Here is a 7,184-nt window from a genome sequence, read left to right as displayed (position 1 = left end):
TCTTTGCATCAAACAAAATTTCATCCTTGCACATTTCCCACAAAGATTCTATTATATGTGTGAAAACCCTCCCACCCTCTTTTAATGGCTTTCCACAAACCTAAGCCAAATGCCTCTTAAGAACCTCGAAACTCCAACCACCACCTTCCTATTCAAATTTACAGTACCAACTTTCTCCATAAACAATCCATATCAACCATAAATCTATACAGCCACTTTCCTAACAAAGCTCCATTGAGAAACAACAAGATTCTAATCCTCAAACCACCCTCTTCCTTACTTATACATATGTACATGGGTTCAGGTAAGGGTAGTGGTTGCGGGTACACGTCTAGGTGTCAGATCCTTTGCATCCCAAATCTTAGGAGTCTAGAACTCAGAGATTCAGTTGAGAAGGATCTCAGCTATAAGCGCAATTATTTGGATACGGCATTAATAAAATTAACATTAAATATAACATAGTAAGGTAAGTTTTAAGTTATCTATAATATTACATGGCTAATTATAATTGAAACATATTTATTATAATTTTTCTATTTTAAGAAGATATTAAGCTTATCTTACTTTGATATTATTGCTAATTATACATGAACGTATTTATTATAAGTCTTTTATTTTAATTTTGTAAAAAAATTATAATAGATTAGATATTGATAAAATATAATTCACATTTAATTTTTTCTCATATGAAAAATGAATTTGTATATTAATTATTATCATTTATCTTTAGATTTTTTAAGATATGATTTTGATATTTATCTTTATATTTTTATTCTATTAATTTTCTTTATCTTTAAATTTAAATAATATTAATTATTGTATTTATCTTTAAATTTTATTTTAAAATTAAAAAGAGATAAAGCAACTATTAATTATTATATTTATTATAATTTAAAAAAAAAATTAAGAAAAGATAAACACTTAAGCTACAAGAGTTAGAAATTAATTAAAAATTCTTTAATTTTGTGTTACAAGGTTTAGAAATCAATTTAAATTTTTTTATTTTTTTAGTATAATTATTTTATAATTATTATCTAGTATAATTTTTAAAAAAATTAAGAAAGAGATAAAAAGAAATAAATGTATCATAATTTGGTTTGAGCAGATGTATAAATAAAAACCAAATTATGACATTTGTGTTCTTACTCTGTACTTTGGCTTGAATCATAATGTTTTCAAGGTTTTGTTTGCATTTTGCATTAGTATAAGCAGGAGGGAACTCAGAATTCTGCTAAGAACCATCTTTTAAATACTCATCATCTAGTTTTTCCACTGTTATATTATGATGCTCTTGAGGTCCAACATCAGACAAATTCGAGATACTTTCTCCTCCTATTTCATGGCTAATATTTCCTACAGTGTTGTTTGAGTCAGTTAAAACTTGATTAGGGCTGCAAAACCAATCATATTTTTAACCTTACCCTTTTTTGGAAATAGTAATTCAATCTTCAAACTGAAGAGCAAGCATAATTTTCACAAGATATCAAAATGCCATGGACATAAATCTTAAAAATTGTAGTAGCCATACTAATTACTCAACTTAGCTTGAAGACATAATTTTCTGGGTAACAACAAACAACATGTGTATTTGCGGTATCCATAGCCATGAATTGGAACTCATTTCAGCCAAATCATAAATGAAGTGTAAGACACAATAGATTATCAGTTGATTTAATAAAAATTAAAATGGATAATTAATAATTAATAATTATTTATATGGAGCAAATTGTTCTCATGATTTGTTTCATTTTTTTTTTTTTTCATACTAAATCCAAATTTCAAAAGGGTGACCCACTTCTCTCACTTGCCCATCAAGGAGCCATTTTCTGAAGTTTCCCTCCAGACGAGAGAATCCCTAAAAAGGCCCTATTTTCCTCTGCCACTCTCAATCCTCGCAGGTACTAATCTAATCATGTTATTGATTTTTTTTTTTTTGAAACCCCCGTTTGATTCCCAAGAAAATCCATCTCCAATTTGATTTCCAGGAAAATTCATCCTCGTTTGATTTCCGAGAAAATCCTTGCAAAACCCCCAAGGAAAACAAAAAAAAATTGCTTTTTTTTTTTTCCATCCCTGTATTTTATGGATCTATTCATATGGGCCTCCTAGAACACAACTTCCCCAAAGAAATTTATAGCCTATTTGTTTCCAAATGTGCACCACTCAAAACCTAAATCGAATCATAATACCTGGATTCCAAAAATGTTGTAACCCTACATAATCTCCCCTCCATCAATGTGAAAATAAACCAACACAAATAAACCATAAATAAATCAACACAAAAAATACATCAACAAAAATAGAAAACAAGGGAGAGAAACATGATTCAAATGACTAGTCAAGAAGATAATCACCTGATGATGGTGATGAAGATAGAGATTCGGAGTTGGATCTGTAGACAGAGACGAAGAGAGCAGCTACAGTTTCCCCAAATTCTTCGATCTACGTTGTTGACTCACGAAGAAGCCCTAACCTATTACTCTCATTCTGAAAAATGAAAATCAAGTGTTGGCGACGACTCCTACCTCACCCTCTGGAAACGCAAATGAGATTAGGCTTTCAAGGATTTGGGTTTTCAAGATGAAGAGAAAGACGAGGCAGAGGTTAGGGTTCCAAAATTTTAGGGTTCCGGGAAGGACAAGAGCAAATGGAGTTTTGGGTTTTTGTTGAGAGAGTTGGTGTCGGGGTGAAAAACATGAGACGTTTTTTTTTTTTTTTTGGAGGGGGCTTTTTAGGTTTTTTGGGTATTCAGGTGTGAAGGCTGAGCTAGACGAATGGGGAGGGCATTTTGGGATTGAAAGCACACCTCGGTGCAAAGTGCATGGACTTGCCAATATTTTTGGCATCAACGTAGATTTCTTGATTTTCCCAAAGTTGGGGCTTGAAACTCCTAATATTTTGGGATCAACGGCCCATAACCAAGTTTTCCCATCAAAATACCTAATAGTACATGTGCTAAGAGGACAAAATGGAGGGTCTACAGTTAGGGAACAAATTAGACAGTTTATAGTAGGTTTTTCCTTAATTTGAAAATATAGGAAAAACCAACCTCAAATTTTATAAATTAATTTTATGTTTATTCATTTAAAAATATTTTAAAATACATCTACCTTTTCATAAGTCAAATAATTATTTTTTAAATAACTTTTTTTACTTTATAACATTAAATAAAGTATCAAACAATTCATTTATCCTTTTAATTTAATTAAAATATCTTATAAATAAATATATTATAATACAAATCATTGTAAAAAACTTCTCTAAGATCCTCAAGTGATAAATAAAATCTTTTGTGTTTCTCTAGTTAATAATGATTTCATATTTTATATTACATAAATCTCCTCATCTTCGTATCTTTTTTAATAAAAAAAAACTTAAAAGCTAAAAATATAAAAATAAAATATTGATTTTCATGTCGTTCTTAAAGTATGCTAGTTGAAAATATAAATATCAATAAAGAACTAGAAATACAATGGGAGTCAAAATTTTATTTTTAAAAAAAAAAATTTAAGATTTTGGTTTTAATTGTGTTTAATTTTTAACTATTTTAGTTTTAATTGTATTTTTAATTTTAAAAAATTATTATTTTATTGTTGTTTAATATTCTTAAGGATGTTTGTCAGAAAAAGTGGGTTTTGACTCACTAATTTGGAAAAATATAGAAAAAGGAACCTCAACTTTTATAAATCGTTTTATCTTCATCCATTTAAAAATACATGCACTTTTATAATTATTTCTTGAAATGTACGTCCACTTACTTGATAACATTAAATAAAATTATCAAAAATTTAATTTATCATTTTAATTTGATAAAAGTATCTTACAAATAAATATATTATAATTTTTTTGTTATATAATGTGATATAAAAATCATTTTGGAAAAATTCTTGTGGATCCTCAATTGACAAATAAAATCTCTCTAATTAATAAGGATGATGAGAGAGCCATCTAACGGATCTAGAGGGAAAGGGAACTAGAGAGCATGAACTTACCAGTGCTATTGGAGTCTTGCTAAAGGTCATGTCTTGTATTCTTATTCAGAGAAGCAATAAAATGCAAGTTGGGGTTGGTAACCTGTAATCTAGTGTATGCCTTGTGTGGGCCATGTTTTCTTATTATAATCTTATATGGCTTGGGGGAAAGATGGTTTTATTAGGAACCACGGATCACTTCGTTCTCATGCCCTAAATCTCATAAAGTGCATGAAAAATTTATCTTAGGCTCTCTAAATCTATCACAATGGAAAACTAGGTATTCAAAAACCAATATTGATACCATAAAAATCATAGATCTAGAGAATTAAGTCACATATCTTTGATCCGGATGTTCCCAAATCAGTTCCAATCAATATAGATAACTTCAAAGTTGTAATGGATCTCATAAATACAATGATCTTCCGTCCGATGACTCTTCCTTGTGTCTAGGCATTGAGATGGTAGAAATCTCAAGGGTGGAGGATAGGGTTCTCTCTCTAAGTTGTAGGAAAAAATGGCAAGATATAGAAACCCTAATCCTAATCCCTAAAGGGGTATTTATAATCTTCCTATTGGGCTTAAGTGAATTAAGCCCACAATGGGCTTAGGTGACTTAAGCCCACCATGGGCTTGGATTACTTAATCTAGCCCAAAAAGGTTGTTAATTGATTAATTAACCATACAAGACCCTAATTAATCAATTAACCCAATCCAGAGATACCATTCAATTATCCTTGTGCAACCTTTCGTAGTTACCAAAACGCTCTTATGTACAAAAGTGAACTAAAAACTCATTCAACCCTTATAAATCGTGTCATCAAAGAATATGAGTTCAAAGCAGGGACCACTGGGACTCATAAGAATATTGACTCCCTCATAATCGAATTTTGAAATTAACTCAACATCTCATTACAAAGAGTCAACTACACTCCAATACCCTATGTAGATTACAACGAGACACCAAGTGCTCAAGTCCGTGACCTACTATCCACTACATGTAGACTCCCCAATCTGTAATCTAACAAGATAGTGTTATCACTTATCAATATTACATCTTCAATTCTTAAGTTCCAGATCTTATTTATTATAGGATCAAATAACATACTTTGGCTCTAAAGAGTATATGTCAAATTCCACTAAAGGAATTATTGTGACCACAGATTTCATTATCACATGTCCTTTGGATCACCCAAGAAAACACACTATCTCAATCTTATGAATATCCTGTTGTCATCAGCCTTCATCAACAGTGACTCAATCCATAGAGATATGTAACCACTTTAAGCTCTCACCCATAGGTCAAAATCTCCTATTGATTTCAACACAAACTCAATATCCTCTCAAAGTTGAGAGCCCATGCAGTATAGTAGCTTGGTGAATCATGACATTTGATAGCTTTGCATCATGATTCACCATAGGTCCTGTCTAGTGTGCATCACATACAGTAGTGTATTCACCATGAGAAACTCATCTTAACAGCCAAGATAAACCATCCCTCCAATTAGGAGGTGGTGCACTATAATCTTTACTAGATTGCCCAAATTCATGAACCAAATGTGGACAACTTATCTACTTACAAGGAGCCTATGACTTGTATCTTTTGTGCTACTAGCTCCTAATACACCTAAGTCATGTATAATGTAAGAGACATGAGTTGAATGCTCAAATCAATGTCAATACACCAAAGGGATAGCAAGGAGACAGTTAAGTCTAACTTTGTTACATCATGTATTCTCAATCCAACAAGTTTAAAGGAGTGTCTAAGCATCTCACTAATGTGAAAAATTATACAAGAGTTTTTGTGCCTATGACAACTACCACTATGGTAGTATCCATTGCATACCTTAAGGGAGAGTGGCCAATAGACCAACATCAATGTCATATGTAAGCTCTCTAGCCATAAGGTGTAGATTGATTAATGCTATAAGGGTTGATTGTAAGGAGTTATGAAGCTACATAGTTGTGATATTGCAATCAAAATGTTAAAAAATAGCATATAGTGCATTAGGGCATTGTCTAAAGTAATGTGATCTAATCAATATTAAGTAGTAGTCTTGGTGTAATTTCTCTCAACTAATTTCATAGATAAAAAAAATGGTTTTTTTATCAAATTATTAGTCTTTATAAGTCTAGTATATTGTAAGCAAGACCTAGAAGAACCCCTAGCGAATAGATTTATTCTCATGGTCAATTATTTTTCTTGTAGATAATTGTTCTATCTTATTAACATTTTTTGTGCTATGATAGATAAGATGGTTAAAAGTCCTAACTTTGGGCATAGAAAAGGACCTAGTGTAATTAAAGTATGCCAACATAGATGCATAGTCATCCTAGGAAGAAAAATGTGAGAGCATTCTCCCAGGTCCATATTCTACCTAGAGGAACTGAAATATTTGAGGATAGTGGCTAGTATGTGCCCTTGATAAGACTAGATTGACACTTTTTTTTCATATTAAATTACTCTACATGCTCACATATAAAACTAACATATCCACACAAAGCCACTCCTAGTCAAGAGGTGGGGGATTTTACCACAACATACTCTTATATCATTTGCTAACCTAAGGGACTAACTTTGATCACCTTGACAAAGTCACTAAAACACATCTCAAGGAAGCAATTCATCAGTATTCTTGATCCATGTTCCAACTATGAATTTATCATAATCTAGTTGTAGTAACCACGATCTTTATTACATTTACATTTCTGTGAAGGAAATTCTGATCCAGTCTGGTGGCCTCAAAGGGGAGAAAGATCTTGAATTCTCCATTGAAGATGGTGGAGTACTAAACTCGTTATTAGGCTACATCGATCAATTGAAACAATACAGATACTTGAGCCTGAGCTGAGGCTGTGCCCCCTAGTACTTAAGGACCAAAATGATTTTGGACTATAGGGTATCTAGTCCTACACCTGTATTGATCACAAAACTACTTGATATGAATGATATAATCATTTTCAAGCCATGTGATTAGGCCTAAGGACTAGTAGTTTTTGAGCCATGGTCCTAGTTGGAGTAACTAAAAGATTTAGACCTAAAATTATGCAATGGGCAAAGGATTAATTCTTATAGATCATGTAACCATCTCTAAGCTATGAAATTAAACTCAAGACCAATGGTTATGGAGCCATGATATTAAATTAAGTTTTAAAATAATTATAGCTGACTTTTTTGTTCTTATGTGGTTTAGGGAAAATGTTTGACTATAA

This window comes from Vitis riparia, chromosome 1 (genome assembly GCF_004353265.1).
Source record: "Vitis riparia cultivar Riparia Gloire de Montpellier isolate 1030 chromosome 1, EGFV_Vit.rip_1.0, whole genome shotgun sequence".
Classification (NCBI taxonomy): Eukaryota; Viridiplantae; Streptophyta; class Magnoliopsida; order Vitales; family Vitaceae; genus Vitis; species Vitis riparia.
This window is presented reverse-complemented; position numbering follows the sequence as displayed.